At 49.6% G+C, this 22,266-nt stretch overlaps 1 protein-coding gene across 1 annotated transcript in view; it reads right to left on the reverse strand.

Moving 5' to 3' along the window:
* Positions 1-22,266, reverse strand: part of LOC147120192 (voltage-gated delayed rectifier potassium channel KCNH8-like) — a 398,312-nt gene that overhangs the window by 97,823 nt on the left and 278,223 nt on the right. The gene's annotated exons all lie outside the window — the stretch shown is intronic.

Below are 22,266 nucleotides of genomic sequence, written 5' to 3' on the forward strand. Positions count from 1 at the left end.
AAGTTTTTTGGATACCGCGGGCACAATTTTTGTCTCACCGAAACGTAAATACCCTTACGACCGTTCTGGAATCGTAAGCTTTCTTTTGATGTAACACACGTGTAGGTATGCTCTATAACTTGAGTGTGTGTAGCCGGACAGACAGACAGACAGACGGAATGACTGACAGAAGAACCGCTTTATATAGATACTAGCTGGGGAGCCCCGCGTTGCGAGGGCAAGTTTGGGGCGCGAGGGCAATTTTAGGGCGTTTGGTCTCCCTGCCCCTGTGTGTCCCCCCTCTCCCTGTCATGTCCTCTCCCTGTCCTATCCCTCCCTCTCCCTCCCTCTCCTCCCTCCCCTCTCTCCCTCCCCTCTCTCCCTTCCCTCCCCTCCCCTCTCTCCCTCCCTCCCCTCTCTCCCTCCCCTCCCCTGTCTCCCTCTCCCCCTCCCCTCCCGTCTCCTTCTCCCCCCCCCACGCCCCCACGTCCCTCTCTCCGGCCCCTCCCCCTGCCTAGCGCCTGAGGTCCGGTGCCGTTGCTGAGGTCCCCCGCGTATCGCGTGGCTGATGGACGGCCGCTGCGGGCGGGCGGGCAGCGCAGGCGCGGTGAGTGCGGGCGGCGCATGCGCGGTGAGTGCGGGCGGCGCATGCGCGGTGAGTGCGAGCGGCCCGCGGGATCCGGCAAGGCCGTTAGCGAGCGGGAAACTTCGGGCGGCGCGCCCGCGCTCCGTCCGCGACACCTGAGAGGGGGAAGTAGAGAGAGACAGAGAGGGAAGAGGAGAAGGAGAGAGAGGGAAGAGGAGAGAGGGAAGAGGAGAAGGAGAGAGAGGGAAGAGGAGAAGGAGAGAGAGAGAGGGAAGAAAGAGAGAGAGAGAGAGAGAAATTTTTTCAGCTTCAGGCCCCGAGTCCCCCCTGTGCGAGGGTGAGGAGGAGGAGGAGGGGGGGGGTTGCTGAACACAATATAAAACTCAAATAAATTGTTAATTAATTGCCTAACACATAATTGAAATATTTACCTTAGTTCCCTAACACACAGAAAGTGTGGGGGAAAAAATTGTGGAAAATCAAGATGGCGGCCACTCACCTCGGTTCAGAAGGATAAGGCCCGCCCACACACGCACCGATTGGTCGACCGGTCAGGTCACCGAAGCGTAGGATTGGTCAATCGTCGAGTCACTCGACACTCAACTATAGGAAGACCTCGACGTCACACGGTCGCTAATGAGATGCTAATGAGTGGAACGCTGAACGTTTTTGGGATACTGCGGGCGGGATTTTTGTCCGGCCGAAACGTAAATACGCCTATGACCAGTCCGGAATCGCAAGCTTTCTTTTGAGGCGACGCGCGCTTCGGTACGCTCTGTAACTTCCAAACGTATAGAGACCAGGCGGACAGACAGACAGACAGACAGACAGAAGAGCCGCTTTATATATATAGATACTAGCTGGGGAGTCCCGCGTTGCGAGGGCAATTTTGGGGCACGAGGGCAATTTTGGGGTGCTTGGTCTCCCTGCCCCTGTGTGTCCCCCCTCTCCCTGTCATGTCCTCTCCCTGTCCTATCCCTCCCTCCCCTCCCCTCCTCTCCCTCCCCTCCCCTGTCTCCCTCCCTCCCCTCGCCCACCCCCACCCCCGCTCCCCCACTCCCCTCTGTCCCTCTCTCCGGCCCCTCCCCCTGCCTAGCGCCTGAGGTCCGGAGCTGAGGTCCCCCGCGTATGACGCGGCTGATGGATGGCCGCTGTGGGCGGGCGGGCGGCGCATGCGTGGTCAGTGGGCAATTTTGGGGCGCTTGGTCTCCCTGCCTCTGTGTGTCCCCCTCTCCCTGTCATGTCCTCTCCCTCTCCTATCCCTCCCTCCCCCCCTCCCCTCCCCTCCCTCCCTCCCCTCCCCTCCCTCCCCTCCCCTCCTCTCCCTCCCCTCCCCTCGCCTCCCCCGCTCCCCCACTCCCCTCTGTCCCTCTCTCCGGCCCCTCCCCCTGCCTAGCGCCTGAGGTCCGGAGCTGAGGTCCCCCGCGTATCGCGCGGCTGGTGGGCGGGCGGGCGGGCGGCGCATGCGCGGTCAGTGCGGGCGGCGCATGGTCAGTGCGGGCGGCGCATGCGCGGTCAGTGCGGGCGGCGCGAGCGCCCCGCGATTTCCCGAGGCTCTCCCCCCCCCGCGATTTCCCGAGGCTCTCCCCCCCCCGCGATTTCCCGAGGCACTCCCCCCCCCGCGATTTCCCGAGGCTCTACCCCCCCCGCGATTTCCCGAGGCTCTCCCCCCCGCGATTTCCCGAGGCTCTCCCCCCCCCTATTAAATTGTTATTTAATTCCCTAACACATCATTAAAATATTTACCTTAGTTCCCTAACACACAGAAAGTGTGGGGGAAAAAATTGTGAAAAATCAAGATGGCGGCCACTCACCTCGGTTCAGAAGGATAAGGCCCGCCCACACACGCACCGATTGGTTGACCGGTCAGGTCACCGAAGCGTAGGATTGGTCAATCGTCGAGTCACTCGACACTCAACTGTAGGAAGGAACCCGCCGTCCGATTGGTGGACCTCGACGTCACACGGTCGCTAATGAGATGCTAATGAGCGGAACGCTGAACGTTTTTGGGATACCGTGGGCGGGATTTTTGTCCGGCCGAAACGTAAATATGCCTATGACCGGTCCGGAATCGCAAGCTTTCTTTTGAGGCGAGGCGCGCGTCGGTACGCTCTGTAACTTTCAAACGTATAGAGAACGGACGGACAGACAGACAGACATCGGGACAGACAGACAGAAGAGCTCTTTTATATATATAGATATAGATAGATAGATAGGTAGATAGATTAGGTCTGTGATCTTACTCATACAGCACCCGTGAGGGAAGCCTAGCATTAGGACCCCTAGCCTGGGTCTTCAAAACAATAGTAGTCCTTCCAGATGCCTGCAGGGCAATGACAACTCAGCATGTGATCACGTGAATATAATAGGTATTCCTTACAGATGCCTGCGGGCCAATGATAATTCAATATGCAAATGTTAGATCCTCTTTCTTTTAAAAGAAAAATGTTATGCATTACTTTTAAACCTTTCTTCTACCTAATGTTCTCGGTAGCATAAACATACAAGTAAACTCAGCATTTAACTAGCACTGAAAACATCTCAACGTTTCAATAACAATATACAGGTTTTTTTTGGGGCAGCGATCCGCCTACACCCTTTGACAGTTTACAAGTCAAGGATAACTCTAGGCTTGACCTCTCATCCCGACCTTGTGTGGTATGGAACTGAGCATGCTCCTGAATCGGTCAACAATTCAGGTTCAGGTTTAGGTTCAGGTAAGTATGATGTGTTTTGTGTATTGCTCTGTTCATCACACTCTGTTGAACTGATCCTCTCGTCGAATGACGGTGTTGTTCCTTGGTGTTCAGGAGGTGCCTGCGATTGCGGTGGTACACCTGTCCTTCTGGGGTGCGGACATGATACGATCGCTCAGTGTCAGCTGGCTGGATGATGACTGCTGGCTTCCAGTAGTCATGCTCCTGGATTCTGACAGATTCTCCATTGTGCAGCGGCGGCAGTAGTCTAGCTGACTTGTCATAGTATCTCTTTTGGTGTTGCTGTCTCTGTACACATTTTGCATGCACTTGCTTGCAGCTGATGACCTCTGGCTGCAGCTGCTGGTTGGTGCTTGGAAGGATTGAGCAAAGTCTGCGGCTCATCAACAGCTGTGCTGGTGACTTGAAGTTGCCAACCGGAGTGTTGCGGTACTCAAGGAGACTGATGTAGGGGTCTCTTTTGACCGCTTTGGCTTTGTCCATGAGTGTTTTTGCAATCTGGACAGTTTTTTCAGCAAGGCCATTACTTTGAGGGTAATGTGGGCTTGATGTGACATGTGTGAAATCCCATGCCTTGGCAAACGACTCGAACTCCTTTGATTTGTATTGGGGGCCATTGTCTGAGACTAAAGTCTCTACCATGCCATGCCTGGCAAAGGCTCCCTTTAGCTTGTGGATCACAGCTGTAGATGTGGTGCTGTGAGGCTTGTCCAGTTCAAAAAATCTGCTGTAGTAATCAACAGTCACTATGTAGTCCTCGTTGTTCCATGTGAACAGATCCGTTGCCGCGACCTGCCAGGGCCTGTCTGGGATACGGTGAGGTATCATGGGCTCTTTGACATTTGATGGGTGGCGTTCTAGACAAATGGAACATTTTCCGGCAATGTCCTCCATGTGTTTGCACATTCCGGGCCAAAACACAATGTCACGTGCTCTTTGTTTGCATTTTTCCATGCCCATATGTCCAGCATGAATTTTTGTCAACATCTCTTCTCTGAGACTGGTAGGAATGATGATTTTCTCCCCTTTGAAGATGATTCTGTTGATTTGTGACAGTTCATCTCTGTGGTTCCAGAATTCAGATATGCTCTGAGGGCATTTCCTCCTTTCCTCAGGCCATCCTTCATGTATGACTTTGCTCAGCAGTGTGAGTTGTGCATCTTTCTCTGTTCCTGCTCGGATCTCCTTCAGTTTTGAGTCACTCACAGGTAAGCTGTTGTACACCATGTGCACCTGCACATCCATGCCTTCACTAAGGCTGCTGTCCTGGTAGCTAAGAGACTTTCTGGAGAGCGTGTCTGTGACAGGAATGTCTTTGCCTGGACGGTGAATGATTGTGAAGTCGTACTTGTGTAGCTGAAGGATCATTCTCTGTAGCCTTGGTGGGGCTGCGGCTAGTGGTTTCCTCATGATTGACTCGAGGGGCTTGTGGTCGGATTCCACAATGCCTTGTCGGCCATAGATGTACTGGTGGAAACGCTTACGTCCAAACAGAATTGCATATAGCTCTTTCTCGATTTGAGCATAGTTGATTTCACTGTCTGTGAGAGATCTGGAAGCGTAGCCGATGGGCTTTCCTTCTTGCAGTAATACTGCAGCTAGTCCGCACTTTGACGTGTCCACTTGTAGTCTGAGCTCTTTGTTGGGGTCGAAGTAGGCAAGAACTGGTCCTGGTTCTCTGGTGATTAGGTCTTTTATTTTTGGAAATGCTGCGTCATGTTGTTTGTCCCACAGGAACTCATTGGATTGTTTGAGCAACTGACGCATGGGTGCATTGATTTCGGAGAGGCTCGGGGCAAACTTGGCTAAGTAGTTAACCATGCCTAGTACTGTCTCCAGCTCTGCGCGGTTCTTCGGCGGCTCCATCTTCTTGATGGTGGAGATTTTCTCTGGATCCGGCTTAATGCCATCAGTTGAGAGGTGATGCCCGAAATAACTGATCTCGGTGGATCCGATTATGCTTTTCTCGGGGTTGAGCCGGATACCTTTCTCCTGTGATCTTTGTAGCATCGCACGGAGGTTCCTGTCATGTTCCTCTCTATTCCTGTCATAGATGTGGATGTCGTCTATGACTGCGACTACTCCAACGAGGCCTTCATAGGTTTCGTCAGTCTTCCGCTGGAATTCATCCTGAGCTGAGATAAGACCAAATGGTAAACGCAGAAATCGGTAGCGTCCAAATGGTGTGTTGAACGTTGTTAGCTTAGATGACTCTTCCGTGAGCTTGATAGTCCAGTATCCTGATTGTGCGACCATTACACTGAAGTAATGTGCTCCCACTAGCTTGGGTGTGATGTCATCTAACGTTGGTAGAGGGTAGTGAGGGCGTTTGATAGCCTTGTTCAAATCTCTGGGGTCGAGGCAGACTCTGAGCTTGCCTGTACGTGGTTTCTCAACCAGTACTAACACGTTGGCCCACTCTGTCGGTTCTGTTTCCCGGACGATGATTTCTGTATTCTCCATGCTCTGCAGCTCCTCCTTCAGGTGACTACGTAGAGCAAGGGGTATCCTTCTCGGTGGGCAAACCACAGGGGTTGCTGCTGGGTAAAGGTGAATAGTGCATTCACCTGGGAATAGTCCGATTCCTTTGAAAACGTCAGCAAACTCCTCCATGACTGTCTGCTTCTCAACTGGTGCTGTCAATGATAGCACTAGCTTGACGAGGTCCATGTCTAAACATGCCTTTAGACCTAGCACTGGAGATGCTCGAGTGTCAACAATGTAAAAGTCCAACATCATTTCGCTTTCTTTGTACTTGCATTTCATCACGCATGTGCCTTTTACAATGAGCTGCTCACCCCCATAGCTGGTCAGTCTACGTGAGGTGGGCTGTAGCTCACACTCATCCTTCAAGCTGTGATACTCACTCAGAGGAATTACATTAACCTGAGCTCCAGTGTCTAGTTTAAACTTAAGCTCTGTGCCCTGTTTTCCTATCTCAATATCTGCAAAGGCTTGCTCAGTCTCTGAAATCTGTTTTTTCTGTGACACAGAATCAATAAACAGTTCCTCTGCATTTGGCTCTCTATCTGGCATTTGGCTGTCACTCACTGTGTGTACTGCTCATCCAAAAACAGTCCTGCAAACTTTAGCAAAGTGGTCCCATTTACCACATTTAGCACATTGCCTCCCTTTGGCAGGGCAGTACTCCTTTTGCCCATGCACCTTGTTTCCACAATATCCACAGTTTTTGAAGCGTTTTATGTCTGTGTCGCTCATTTTTAGAACTCTCTCTGTTCTTTCTGTTCTGAAACACGCTCTCTGGGCAGTGTTCTTTGGTGTGTGTCTATTAACTGCGTGCACTGTCTGTTCACGCGAACTGCTTGTGGCTCCGGTTATGGTTTTCAACAGTGCTTGGGCTATCTCGTGCGATCTAGCTATGTCCATAACTTTGTCCAGCGTTAGCCCGGACCCAACATTCAAAAGTTTCTCTCTCACTTTAGCTGAATGTATTCCAAACACGATGCGGTCTCTGACCATCTCATCTTTATCTGCATATTCACAGTCTTTTACCAGCAGTTTTAACTCAGTCACGAACTGTTGAAACGACTCACTAGCTCCTTGTACTTTCTCCTGAAACTTGTACCTAGCGAATATCGTATTTGTCTTGGGCATCACATATGATTCAAAACGGTCAAAATAACTTTTCAGTACCTTTGCTTCATCCGCGGTGAGAGACCATGTTTTAAAAATGTCTCTCCCTTTTTCTCCGATCCACAGGAGTAGGTAGCTGCATCTTTCTTCCTCCGCTTTGCTTTTCAACGGACCCGAGAACATCAACTCCACGTGTTGCTTGAACTTGCGCCATTCTACAGGTAAGTTCAAAGATCCCCAATCGATTCGAGGCAAGGGAGCTCCAACGATGTCCATTTGCAAGCCCTGTTCTGACACCATGTCTTGTTTTGCACACTTTGTACAAAAATAATAACTTGCAGGACAACGGAGTATCACAGTTTAATTCTTTTATTAAGCATTAGGTCTGTGATCTTACTCATACAGCACCCGTGGGGGAAGCCTGGCATTAGGACCCCCAGCCTGGGTCTTCAAAGCAATAGTAGTCCTTACAGATGCATGCAGGTCAATGACAACTCAGCATGTGATCACGTGAATATAATAGGTATTCCTTACAGATGCCTGCGGGCCAATGATAATTCAATATGCAAATGTTACACTGCCCTTTCTCCCTCCTTCTGCCCCTCACTTACCTTTCCCTTTCCACATGATGCCACCCCACCCTTCACTTCCATGTCTCTGTCCCCCTCTAATTCCTCACTCTCAAGCTCTTCTGCAACACTCTGTGCCTGCTTCCCGTCAGATACATCATCTCCCATAGAGAGTCTTCCTGCTATCGCGGTTTCTCCAACAGTGCCGCTCCCTTCAACCTGATCTCCACCTCTGACCCTTGCTCCCTGATCCTTCTCTCTCTGGGACAATGGCGCACCTATATTGTTCCCTTCTGGCGTCTTTGTCTCGCTGATCCCGTCCTGCTGCCCCTTTAAGGCTCCTGCCTCTTGCACCCTCTCCTTGTCTTGCCCCCTCCTGCTCACCGAGATGTCTGACTCCCCGTCTTTCTTTGGAGTACTTACATTTACCACGCACCCCGCTCCCGCCTCCTCTTCCCCCGCGGACACCAGATTCTTTAGGGAGAGCTGAACCGTATTAAGGCTCGAGTCTGCACTCGACCCTTGCTGCCCGCTGCTGTCTTTGTTCTTTTCCACTGTACTTGGTGTGTTTTCCACCATCTCCATCCTGTTCTCTGCTCCGCAATTTTCTGCCTCTTCCTCTGCTCTTTTCTCCTTCAATTTACCAGCTGTGTCCTCCGACTGCTCCGCTCCTCCGGCTGTTCCACTCACATCTCCTGCTCCTTCTCCCATCTCCTCATCGAGCTTCCTTCTGCCTCACACTCACAGCGGGTGGGGTCTTTGTGACACACCCCACAGCTCGCCGCCTTGCAGCTCCGAGCGATGTGTCCACACTCGCCGCAATTATAACAGTACAAGTCTGGACAGTTTCTTACAAGATGGTCATGTCCAAGACAATAGTAGCAAACCTTCACTTGGTTATCATGCAGCACACAAAAGTACTGCACTCCTTCCAGTGTCTCGAACTTCCTGCTGTACGGTAATGACCTCACCCCCTCTGGGAACCGCACCTTTATGTAACAGGCTCCATCTGCTACCCGCGTTCCTGGATAGTACCTCCTCTTTATTGCTGAGCAAATTTTAATGTCCCACGACTCCAACTTTTTGATTAGCACTTCATCCTCAGTATAAACCGGCAAGTTTAAGAATGAGACCACCACCTCTTCTGAATATAGCAGAGATACCTCCAAGAACTTATCACCAACTTTCAGACTGAGTAAAAGTCTTTCCACCTCCTCTCGGCCACTGACCGTCACCTCGAACCCAACATTCGGCTTTGGTCGGCAGGCAAAGCAGCTTCCCTCGCCACAGTCCTCATGTACCGCTTGGATAATATCCCAAGCTCGTATCTCCTTATCCTCACACTGAACCACCACTGTGTTTTCTTTTCCAAACCTCCTGGGGTCCCGGCACAAATCTTTGGGCCTTTTTCTTTCCCTTCCAACCACAGTTTCTTCCCTAATTAAATTCCCCTTGAGAACACTGTCCTCTGAGGGGCCCGGCGTTCCGGACCCCTCAGCAGCCATCTGGCTGTTTTTGTGGGCCAAAAAGACCCTAAAACCTGAAAACAAAAACCCAAAACCCACCACCAACTTTTTACAAACTCACTCCAACTCCCTGTTGCAATCAGGCAACCAGTAACACCTGGTTCACGCTTAACCCCTCCCACCTAGAGAGTGCTACCCACTGAGAGACGGCTGATCCCTGTTCACCAAGTTATCCCTATCATTTAGTGTCCAAATGTGACTAAGCATGCACGCTGAATGTTAGATTTCTGACTACGGTACCAAAACTCTAATTCCAACTCTACAAGCTGGAGTTTAATATTCTTTTCCTAATTCACAGGTTCAGCAGCTCAGCAGGCTCAACAAAGAAGCCTTTCTGACATCAACATAACTGCAGTGAATCCCCTTCACTACAGACTGACATTAGACACGAGAGCCTTTTTGTGTAAAACGTTATACACTTGTTTGCTGCAGTGTAAGTATAGAAGTAAACTGGTATTTTAAAAAACACGGATTTCTCAGCGCTTCCTGGAATTACGACAGAAAGAATTTCAAATTTGACCATCAGGGGGAAATCTCTTGGTTGATTGCATGGAATAATCCAGTGCTCTGAATACGGCAAGGCAAGACATTCTAATTTAATATTTGGTACAATATTATGTTAAAACGTAGCTAATTAATTGGGACATCAGATATCCCTGCCTATTTAAGACCAAGGGTAGATTTTCAACTTGCTACATGGGCATTGCAGATCGGCCAATCGTTATAGCAACATCCCTGAAATCAATAGAAACTAATCTGCTGCTTGCTATAATGGTCGGCCGATGCACAACGCAAGTCTTAGGCCCAGGCGACAAGTAGAAAGCCTGCCCCAATACTGACTGGAAGAAAAAGGTTTTAGAACATAACAAATTTTCCCTATGATTCTAAATGGGATATTTTTGTAGACACAGGGTGCCCATGGCTGATTAATCCCACTCACTAACACAGCAAGGATGGGGCGCTTTCCAGCTTTGAAGCTCTGAAATGCAAAGTAACGCGGCAGCTTGAAAAGAACAGCAGTGTTTCATTTCACGCCCTCACCATCTCCACTACTTCGCTCTTCTTATTGCTTCTGATGATCTGCTGTGGTCTGCTCTAGAGCCTCCCTCTCACCCATCCCACCAAACACCCCATCATCCTGCATGAAAGGCCCTATTCATATTTCCAATTTGTTGCTTTAGGTTGAAGTTTAAGGAACAGTTTTAGAGAAGCAAAGGTAGTTTAGGTGAGCTTCTTGTCAAAGCCCTACTCACGATGCAGCCAGTATCTGTTTGAATTGATTTTTTTTCTGTACATCAAAGTGAGAGATGTTCGTGAAATACTTTCCATTTTGAGCATCCAGTGTCAACATCAAGCACTCTCAGGTCAGGCATAGCACGGCTAGATGCAAAGTAGAGCGCCCTGTACCGTGTCCCAACAATGTGGCTCATTCTTAGCCTCTGAGCAACCCCAACTGCATCAAGGTGACACTTTTCCCTTTCTGTTCCACAGATGGGTTAATAATGAAGTTAAAACAGTGAAAAGTGAAATTCCGCCCAAATACATCAACCTATTCACTACAATTAGCTCAAAGGAATTTCTGCCTTTCTATAATTTTGTAGCATGGGTCAATGGAAACTGTGCAGTGGATTAGGACACTATCCCTTCACCACTGTGATCTGTGCCTGAATTCACTGAGGGGCAAAGGTTTCCTTTTTCCTCCAGCTGTAAAGGCAATGTGAAATGAGCTTGGGCAGTCTGAACATAAAGCCCAGTGGGCGTGGATCCACAGTACAAAACATGGCCTAGAAATTTGAATGGGCTGAAAACGGGCGCTGCACAGTCTTGTACATGGTAAGATTCTTACCTTTCCAACTCTGGTGAGGTCATTACCATGTAATTTAGAGGATAAGCTAGAGGAAGGATCTTCATGTGGTGAATCACTGGCCACAAGTGTGCAGGAGCTGGGGCAGGGGGATAGGATGCCACAGGTGCCAGCTCCCTGGAAGGTGAGATCACACACTAGCTCTGTTGAAGAGGACTCCGATGCTGACTTCGAGTGTCCAGTCTACTGAAGAAGGCTGATAGGCTGCCCAGTGCAACTTGCAGTTCCTGTATGCCCGTCAGTGAGCTTGCGTGCAATGGCTCAGAGCATGGAGAAGTCCAGCTCTAACTTGTGTCGGGGCTTCGAGCTGAGCATGGAGATCATTCTGGAGATACACCTTGTAGGAGCTCTAGGATAGGTAAATGAGCACACAAGGCAGGCAACTAAGGGGTTATATTGGGGTGATTCTTAATTATTCTTGTTAACTATTATACGCATATGGAATAGAATTGTTGGAGCAATGTTTTCTGCATTTGGTATTGATGCTATTATTTCTCGTGAAGCAAGACACATATGGTTGGACTGAAGGAAGGCAATCAGATGGTGGTAGTAAGGATAGTGGTTGGTGTATTGGAGTTGGGGGGGATGGTTCACGTGATGCGCTCTTAGATGAGTTGTTCTCTAAGAGCTCTGGCAGCTAGGGAGCATTGGTGATCAATGCTGCTCCTGCTCTTCCTCCTCCTCCACTTATTGCTGCCCAGGTGGTGGTAAACCTTGTTACCTCAGTAAAGCAAAGTTCTGCAGCATGCAGCACATGACCACAAATCTGGCAACACAGTCAGGGTGTGTACTGCAAAGCTCTGACCAAACGATCCAGGCAGTGGCAGCGTTGCTTGAGCATGCCGACTGTCTGCTCAATGATATTTCTGGTGGTGGCTGGGCTCTCATTGTAGGCCAGCTCTGCGGCTGTGCCTGGGTTTCTGACGGGAGTCATGAGCCATGTCGGGAGGGGATAGCCCTTGTCGCCAAGTAGCCAGACTGTAACTTGACGACCAGGTTGGAATAAAGGTGACACAGAGGACTGGCGCAGGATAAATGAATTATTAATGCTGCCAGGAAACTGGGCACAGACCAGCATGATCCGCTGTCTGTGAAGCTGGACTTTCAGGGAGTGGAATCCCTTTCCATTGAGAAAGATGCCAGGATGAAGACGAGGAGCATACAAGGCAATGTGGGTACAGTGTGATGAAATATTCCATTCATCACTCATCAGTATTTCTCTGCCTGTGACTGTGGTTGGTTTCAGTTTCATTTCCATTGTATTGTACTGTGTGTAGGGCTCCGCCCATACCTGGCTCCTATGTAAGCTGGCCCAGCCTGCAGCACATCCAGTACGGCAGACCTCTGGATGGAAGATACATTCTCCTCTGTGTGTTACCTTCTAAGTCAATAAAAGCCTTGTTTTGTTTCGCTAACATTGAGTCTCGGATTTATTGAGGCACATCAATTTTATTGACTTAATTTTCAACACAATAGATCAACTCTTGAAACCCGAACGTTTGGATTTGGACCAGCATGCTTCGGACGCATCGGCACGCTTCGGACACTGGTTTATGTGTATGGAATTCTTCCTGGACAATTCCGCAGCCGTCAAAGACGCTACGGACGCTGCGAGTATGAAACTCGGAATTCTGCGGAATTGGGTAAGCCACCGGGTTTACCCCCTCATCCAAGACGCCGACACGTACCCGGCCGCCTGCGACATCTTAAAGGCGCATTACCAGCAGCCTACGAATGAGGTGTATGCTAGGCATCTGCTCGCTACTCGCGCACAGCGACCTGGGGAATCGATGGAGGAGTTCCTAGGCACCCTGAAAACGCTTGGCAAAGACTGCAAGTGCCAAGATGTAAAAGCCGCAGTGTACACTGACGAGCTTGTTCGCGATGCCTTTATCACAGGCCTCAGCTCCACTTACATCCGGCAGAGACTGCTGGAAAAAACGGGATTGGACCTGAAACAGGCTGCGGACACAGCACGATCCCTGGATGTGGCCCAGAGAAACTCGGACGCCTACTCTTCAGCCCGCGCCGTCCACGCCGCCACGTGTGCACCAAGGGCGCCGCCATCTTGGAAGGCATCTTCCCCGCCCGGCAGCCCGACACCGTCGGGGCCCCGCTCTCCCCCCAGAAGCCCTACGACAGCCGCGACGCGTCGGGGACCCAACTGCTACTTCTGCGGGCAGCCGAAGCACACCAGAAACCTGTGCCCGGCGAAAGGCACCACCTGCTTTAAGTGCGGTAAGAAGGGGCACTTCGGGAAGGTGTGCAGAGGGAACCCTGCCGGAAAACCCGCCACCGCCGCGTGTGCGCCGTGGGAGCGGCCATCTTGGACGCCATCGTGCCCGACCTCGTGGGGTCCGCCATCTTGTGAGCAGACAGTGTGGACGCCATCTTGTCTCGATCAGGGCCCTACAGTGGCATCGGTCACAGTGGACCAGACCAGGCCCCACCCGCTATCCAAATCAATGGTGGACATCGAGGTAAACGGGTGCAGGGTTAAATGTTTAATTGACAGTGGAAGCACGGAGAGTTTTATCCACCCTGAACTGGTACAACAACTCTCCCTAAAGGTGGTCCCTACTCGGGGTACCATCTCTATGGCTGATAAAACCCAGACATCGACCATTATGGGTTACTGCACGGTACAATTGTCCGTTAACGGAACTGTATACGATAATTTTAAAGTATTAATCATGAAGAATCTATGTGCAAGCGTGATCTTGGGCCTGGATTTCCAGTGCTACCACCAAAGCATCATGCTCAATTACGGTGGGTCCCAGCCGCCCCTCACAGTGTGCGGTCTGGCTACCCTGAAGGTAAAGCAGCCTTCGCTATTCGCGAACCTTACCCCTAACTGCCGGCCAATAGCGACCAAAAGCAGGAGGTACAGCTGGGAGGACAGGCGGTTTATCACGACCGAGGTAGACAGGCTCCTGAAAGAGCGCATTATTGAACGCAGCAATAGCCCGTGGCGCGCCCAAGTGGTGGTGGTAAGGGGTAGCGAGAAGAAACGGATGGTGATCGACTATAGCCAAACGATCAACAGGTACACCCAACTAGACGCCTACCCGCTACCCCGCATATCAGAAATGGTGAACCAAATCGCCCAATACCGGGTGTTCTCCACCATCGACCTCAAGTCAGCGTACCACCAGCTCCCTATCAGACCAGAGGACCGCCCGTACACCGCCTTCGAGGCGAACGGACGCCTCTACCAATTCCTCAGAGTCCCCTTTGGGGTGACGAATGGGGTCTCGATCTTCCAGAGGGAGATGGACCGCATGGTCGATGACCACCACTTGCAGGCAACCTTCCCCTACCTCGACAACGTCACCATCTGCGGTCACAACCAGCAGGATCATGACTCGAACCTCGAGAGGTTCCTGAAAACCGCACAAAAACTCAACCTCACCTACAACGAGGACAAGTGCGTTTACAACACCACGCACCTCTGCATACTAGGCAGCATGGTGGAGAATGGGGAAATCGAACCAGACCCCGACCGATTGCGCCCCCTACGGGAGCTGCCCCTGCCCAACACTCCCAAAGCCCTGAAAAGGTGCCTGGGGTTATTTTCTTATTATTCCCAATGGGTCCCCAACTACTCCGACAAAGCCCGCCCCCTCTTGAAAGCATCCTCTTTTCCGCTCTCTGCTGAGGCCCATGCCGCCTTCAAAAGCATTAAGCAGGATATTGAGCAGGTGACGCTACAGGCAGTGGACGAGAACACTCCCTTTCAAGTGGAAAGTGATGCGTCTGACTTTGCCTTGGCGGCCACCCTCAACCAGGCGGGGCGGCCCGTAGCTTTCTTCTCGAGGACCCTCCAAGGGCCCGAGATCAGACACTCCTCCGTAGAAAAGGAGGCCCAAGCCATCGTGGAGGCAGTGCGCCACTGGCGCCACTACCTAGCCGGCAAATGCTTCACCCTACTTACCGACCAGTGGTCGGTAGCGTTTATGTTCAATAATAAACAGAGGGGGAAGATTAAAAATGATAAGATTCTTAGGTGGCGGATCGAGCTCTCCACCTTCGATTATGACATCATTTACCGGCCAGGGGCCCTTAACGAATCCCCTGACGCCCTCTCCCGAGGGATGTGTGCCAGCGCCACCGGGGATCGGCTACAGACCCTCCACAATGACCTCTGCCACCCAGGGGTCACGCGGCTGTTCCACTTCATAAAGTCCCACAACTTACCCTACTCGATTGAGGAAGTTCGGTCCCTGACCAGGAACTGTCGCACTTGCGCTGAGTGCAAGCCTCGGTTCTACCGCCCAGATAGAGCCCACTTAATCAAAGCTACACGGCCCTTTGAGCGGCTCAGCTTAGATTTCAAGGGCCCCCTCCCGTCCGTCGACCGCAATGTTTACTTCCTGAACATTGTGGACGAATACTCTCGTTTCCCATTCGCCTTCCCCTGCCCAGACATGACCAGCGCCACGGTCATTAAATGCCTCAACAGCCTGTTCTGCCTGTTCGGTATGCCGAGCTACATCCATATGGATAGGGGGGCGTCCTTCATGAGTGAAGAGCTACGCCAGTACATGCTGTCCAGGGGGATCGCCACGAGCCGTACCACCAGCTACAACCCCCGGGGTAACGGTCAAGTGGAGCGAGAGAACGGGACAGTATGGAAAGCAGTCGCTCTAGCTCTAAGGACCAAAGGCCTCCCTATCTCCCGCTGGCAGGAAGTCCTCCCAGATGTGCTCCATTCGATACGGTTGCTATTGTGTACTGCCACTAATGCCACGCCTCACGAGCGAATGTTTGTCTTTCCCCTGAAATCCACCTCAGGCGTATCCATGCCGTCATGGCTCTCCACCCCAGGTCCGGTATTCGTGCGAAGGCATGTGAGGGGCCACAAGACGGACCCTCTCGTGGAGTCAGTGCACCTACTCCACGCCAACCCCCAATACGCGTATGTCCGGCACGCCGACGGAAGGGAGGACACCATGTCCATAAAAGACGTCGCCCCAGCCGGTAACGACAACAACCACGACAACAGCAGCAACAACGACCACAGCAACTCTTACCCACCCACTACTCTTTCATCACCCCTGGAAGAACATCGACCAATGGTACCCCCACCAACTACCCCTTCAACAACCCTGGCGGCACCCCCGGCAGAGACCCAGGAGGCCACCGGGGACACCCAGCCGACACCCGCGGCACCACAACAGCCACGTTGGTCGCAGAGGACTATCAAACCCCCGAACAGACTAAATCTATAGAAGGGGTGAATGTGATGAAATATTCCATTCATCACTCATCAGTACTTCTCTGCCTGTGACTGTGGTTGGTTTCAGTTTCATTTCCATTGTATTGTACTGTGTGTAGGGCTCCGCCCATACCTGGCTCCTATGTAAGCTGGCCCAGCCTGCAGCACATCCAGTACGGCAGACCTCTGGATGGAAGATACATTCTCCTCTGTGTGTTACCTTCTAAGTCAATAAAAGCCTTGTTTTGTTTCGCTAACATTGAGTCTCGGATTTATTGAGGCACATCATACAGTTTATGGCACCTTGCACCCAGGGGAAGCCTGCAATGTGGGCAAATCCCAGTGCTGTGTCCATTGGGAAGTGATGCCTGTGTTCCTCCTGGTGTAGAGATCCTCGGTCACCTTCCTGATACAATGCTGCACAGCAAACTGGGAGATGTCACTGATGTCACCAGCTGCAGCTTGGAAGGATCCCAGTGCTGTCCATGCCCTGGTTTGAGGCTCCAGCTGTGGCTGCAGTAGGTGACATAGTTTGGTGACAGCCTCCTCTGTGAAGCGAAGGCGCCTCTCAAATTGCTCCTCAGTGAAGCTGAGGTATGAGAATTGCTCCCACTGTGGGTATGGCCTCCGCCTGCTCAGTGCCCTCCTCCTCCTACTTCTCCCAGCTGCTCCTGTCTTCTTTGCTGCTCCCCTTTGTAGGTGGTGGGTTAGCCCTTTAAATAGCACCCCTGCGGGGTCCTTGCTGCCTGTTAGCGCTATCATTTTCTGGATGAGTTTATCACATGGCAAGCCAGGCGGTGGGGCAGACCAATTTCAAAAAAGGATCCGCTAACAAGCGTAGGATCCTTATTTAAGTATCAGAATGAACATTTGAATTGTTTCCAGTGCGTGCCCTGGATTCCTATGGAGAAGCCCAATCCAATATGGCAGCAGTGCACCTCCGGTGCGGAATGAGGGTGTGGACACTGCCTGTCAAATTGGATCCTTAGGTGCCCACTTTATGCCTGTAAAACGGGTGCAGCACGATCAAATTTCTAGGCCCATAAGTTAATCACCTGTCTGACTCAAATGGCTGGAAATACTTACACTAGTGCAGTAGGGGGTGCTCTTCTTGAGGTTTAGGCATATTCTTGCAGCAGAATAAATTGCAAATTTGGTTTGTACAACACCTGACTTGAGAGTATTTGATGCTAATACCATTGATTTAAAAAGGAAGAGCATGTTCCCTTCCCTCAGCAATGACACGTCTTACACTGATGAGTAGAAAAAATTCATCCAAAAGATATAAATAAAAAGCAAAGCACCTTTCAGCTGGGTTTAAATTGACAGTGCTTATTGGGGCATGTGTAAAGAAAGGACGACTTGCATTTATATAGCACCTATCATGACCTCAGGTCGTCCCGAAGCGCTTTACAGCCAATGAAGTACCCTTTGGAGTGTAGTCACGGTTCTAATGTAGGAAACACGGCAGCCAATTTGCGCACAGCAAGCTCCCACAAACAGCAATGTGATAATGACCACATAATCTGTTTTTGTTATGTTAATTAAGGGATAAATATTGGCCTGGACACTGGGGATAACTCCCCTGCTCTTCTTTGAAATAGTGCCATGGGATCTTTTACGTCCACCTGAGAGAGCAGACGGGGCCTCGGTTTAACGTCTCATCTGAAAGGCAGCACCTCTGACAGTGCAGCACTCCCTCAGCACTGCACTGGAGTGTCAGCCTGGATTATGTGCTCAAGTCTCTGGAGTGGGACTTGAACCCACAACCTTCTGATTCAAAGGTGAGAGTGCTACCAACTGAGACACGGCTGACACACTACGATAATGCAGTCCCACATGTGATGTTTGCCAACCTTTGCGTGTGATTAAAAATTACAATCATATCAAGGGGTTATCAACAATACTTTTTAACCTCAAAAATAAAAGCACGGGCACCTTTCAATCATAATATTTTCGGGGATACACATGTGATCCTTTCCCTCTTTCAGAAATTTCTGGTGGAGGTGAATCTTGTGCCATGAGAGGAACACAAGGGAGATACATGAAGGCTTCTCATTATCAACCTGCCATATATTTTTAACTCTCTCTTTCAATAATTCGCAAATCTTGGACCCATTCAGTCTTCCAACTGCTATTTTTAGCAAGAATAGCAATCCCTTCTGGAACTCAGAAGAGGTAGCCCGAGGCAATCTAAAAAAAACTCACACACAGATCTGTTGTGCGAGCGAGCAGTCTTCAATTTATGTGCAGTCATGACTCTCAGACAGTTTGTGAAAGAAATGAAGGATTTTGTTGAATTATTGAAACCGTCTCTCTCTCATTTTTCTGCTGCAACATATCATCTGGGAGGTAATTACAGGAATCTGCAAATCAATTTTTTCCCCCTTCCACGCTGGTGAAACAACTGTATCAGCATGTGCAGAGAAGCCTGCCCTGTCTGTATTATTGATGAGACCAGAGAGAAGGGAAGAGTGCATGCTGCTATTTTTAGCTCTGCTTTTACAGCCGAAGTCCCCGAGAGACTTGCAAAGCTCCAGGACAAGCTGCTGTTATTTTAGGCTGTGCTGGTTATTATTAGAAACGCTCTGTCAGATCTCATTTGAAGCAGAAATACCTTTTAACTCCCAATGGTAAACATCCTAGCACTGCACAATTCTATGTTTCTAAATCCGGTCTACTTCAATCCCCCCTGCAGCCCCCAGACCAAGCACAAGAAAATCCTTCAGAAATGTTCTGTCTGGCTTCACATATAGAAACATAGAAGATAGGAGCAGGAGTAGGCCATTCGGCCCCTCGAGCCTGCTCCGCCATTCAATGAGATCATGGCTGATCATCCAAATTCAGTACCCTGTCCCTGCCTTCTCCCATATCCCTTGATCCCTTTAGCCTTAAGAAATATATCCAACTCCTTCTTGAATATATTTAATGAACTGGCCTCCACCGCCCTCTGTGGCAGAGAATTCCACAGGTTCACCACTCTCTGGGTGAAGAAATTCCTCCTCATCTCACTCCTAAATGGCTTACCCCTTATCCTTAGAGTGTGACCCCTGGTTCTGGACTCCCCGGCCATCATAAACATCCTTCCTGCTTCTAGTCTGTCCAGGCCTGACAGAATTTTATAGGTTTCGATGAGATCCCCTCTCAATCTTCTAAACTCCAGTGAGTATAAGCCCAATCGACCCAATCTCTCCTCATACGTCATTCCTGCCATCCCAGGTGTCAGCCTGGTGAATCTTCGCTGCACTCCTTCCATGGCAAGAACATCCTTCCTCAGGTAAGGCGACCAAAACTGCACACAATACTCCAGGTGCGGTCTCACCAAGGCCCCTGTACAACTGCAGCAAGACATCCTTGTTCCTGTACTCGAACCCTCTCGCCACGAAGGCCAACATACCATTTGCCTTCTTAACCGCCTGCTGCACCTGCATGCTTACCTTCAGCGACTGGTGCACAAGAACACCCAGGTCTCTTTGCACTTCACCACCATTATAAGATATTACCCATTATACATTTTATGCTGCTCTGTCAGTGATGAATGGGGTGAGCCACATTTTACGGTCTGCATGCTTTCTATTGTATGATGTCTGCACTAAATGATTTTTATCTTTAATTTTTATCTCTCCAACCTTCTTCCCTCCTCTTTTGAAGGCACTGACTCAACAGCCACTTGAATTTGTATGGTGCCTTTAACATAAAGGACCAGCCCAAGGTGCTTCTCAGACTGGTGTAAGGAAATGGATGCTGATCTAGGAAAAGAGAGATTAGACAGGGGTGCTTGAAAGCTTGGTCAAAGAGATGGGTTTTGACCAGGTTTTTGAAGTGGAAAGAGAGGTGGAGAGGCAAAATGGTTTAGGTTAGGGGTTCCAGAGCATAGGACCACATTGGAGTGTGATTCCACAGGCACCAGGTCCACTCCATACCTTTCGTAAGCCACTACTGTATTATTCACATGTGAGCCTTACTGGAGTCATGGCAGGCAATTTGACTGTAGGGGGCACCACTGCTGAATCTGATCCAGTCCTCATTCAGTATCCACATGTTCACTTCCAGCAGGGTTCACTGGATAGTGATCAGGAGTACGAACTAGGGTTGCAAAATTCCAGGAATTTTTAAAAGAGGAAACTTTCTGTGGGAATTTTTGAGAATTTTGGGAATTTATGGGAATTTTGAGTTTTTTTGCACACTCATATTTGCAGCATTGTCAGTAACTACTGCAAAGACCTTTTGTGATCCAAGATCATTGATGACCGCTTTCAGTTCATCAGCAATGTATGTGCCTGTGTGTCTGTTGTCCTTCGTGTCTGTGCTCTTGAAGAACACTGGGAGAGGAGTGGAGACGATGTAGTTTATGATGCCCTCCCCTCGTACATTTGACCACCCATCTGAGATAACTGCAACACAGTCTGCCATCTCTATTGTTTCTTTGAGCTTTCCTTGGACTCTGTTATATTCAGCCTCCAGCAAATAAGTAGACAAAGCATGTCTGGTGGGGGGACAGTATGCAGGGCGAATAACATTGAAAAATCTCTTCCAGTACACATTGGCTGTGAGCATGAGGGGCGAGCCTGTCGCATATACAGCTCGAGCAAGGCACTCATCTGCATTCTTCTGGCTATGGTTATCCATTGTATCAAAGAACCTTCCAAGTGGGCCAGGAGTTGCTGATGATAGGGAGCCTGATGCTGAATGTGAACCATCATCTTCTTGAATAGAAGCAGAGGAACTCTGGGCTGACTGCTGTGAGCTTTGAGTGAAGTTGTTACATTTGGATAAATGCTGCTGCATCTTTGTGGCATTCTTTACATATGGCTTTGTACAGTGTTTGCACATGTACACAGTCTTTCCATCTTTAATGCCTGGGGTAAAATGCTTTCACACATCTGACGGTAAACGTGGCATTGTTCTATGCAGAGAAATAAAGGGCATTCATCTCTGTGTCGAACTGCGGTCGATCAGCACGATTGCAACAGGGTGAGTTAATTTTTCCTGGTGCTCCATGTGATGGAAGCATGACCTGTGCACACACAGCGCTACATCACCAATAGAGGGAGCTAATCACTCATCCAACCAATCAGGACACAAATTTGTTCACAGTCACACACAAAACTTGTAATTATTAAAACAAGCCAAGTAAGAAGATAAACATATATTGATTAAGAAATTCCTTAATAATTAAGATTCCATCTCTGTTAGTAATTTTAAGAGAGGACCTGTGAAAAAAAATGAAAGAAATACAAAAAACATTATGCTAGCATGTGCTTTTTTGGCCAAAATTCCCAAGCTAAACTTCCTGTGGAAAATTTCTGGAAATTTCCCAGAAACTTTCCACCCCTTCGCAACCCTAGTATGAACCCTCGTCTTAACTCAGACATGTTTTGTGGCTTTGAAGCATTGATGACAGCATCAACCTTTTCCTTCACTGGTTGCAAGCCATTTGCATCAACTTTCAGACCAAGGTACACAACCTCGGGCTGCACAAAAGCACATTGGCTCTTTTTCAATTTGACATTGTGGGAATTCAACCTTTGAAGCACTAAATCTAACACTTCCAGATTTTCTTCCTTGCTGCTTGTTGCGATCAGCACATTGTCTTGATTACATAAGCAATTTGGAACTCCTTGCAAAATCTTATCCATCGTGGCCTGGAAGGTTTTGGGGGAGAACTTTACACCATACAGCAGCTTGGTGTATGAGTACAGTCCCTTGTGAGTGTTGATGGTGAGATACTCTTGACTCTCTTTGTCAACATTCAGCTGAGCGTAAGCGTGCGACAGGTCAAGCTTGGAGAAAACCTTCGACCCAGAGAGTGCTGCATACAAATCTTGTGATGTAGGTAATGGGTACTGTTCATCGTCAATGCTTGGTTGATAGTAACTTTGTAGTCACCACACAAGCGTACAGTTTTGTCTGCTTTGGACACTACCACAATCAGGGTAGCCTGTTCACTTTTGTCAGTTTTTACTAGCACTCCATTCTCCCTGAGCTTCGCTAGCTCTTCCTCCACCTGACTTTTCAACGCATAGGGGACCGACCTTGCCTTACAGTAGACAGGCTTCACGTTGGACTTGATGCAGATATGCACTTCATACCTTGTGATGTCCTCATAACTGTCTGTGAACATGCTTTCGTACTTGCTCAGCATTGTGTCGAGTCGCTTCTTTGAAGCATCTACACTGAAGATGTTTTTCCAGTCTAGTTTTAACTTTCTCA

Source organism: Somniosus microcephalus, chromosome 4, assembly GCF_052327205.1.
Source record: "Somniosus microcephalus isolate GS21.2 chromosome 4, FLI_Smic_1.0, whole genome shotgun sequence".
NCBI classification, from domain to species: domain Eukaryota; kingdom Metazoa; phylum Chordata; class Chondrichthyes; order Squaliformes; family Somniosidae; genus Somniosus; species Somniosus microcephalus.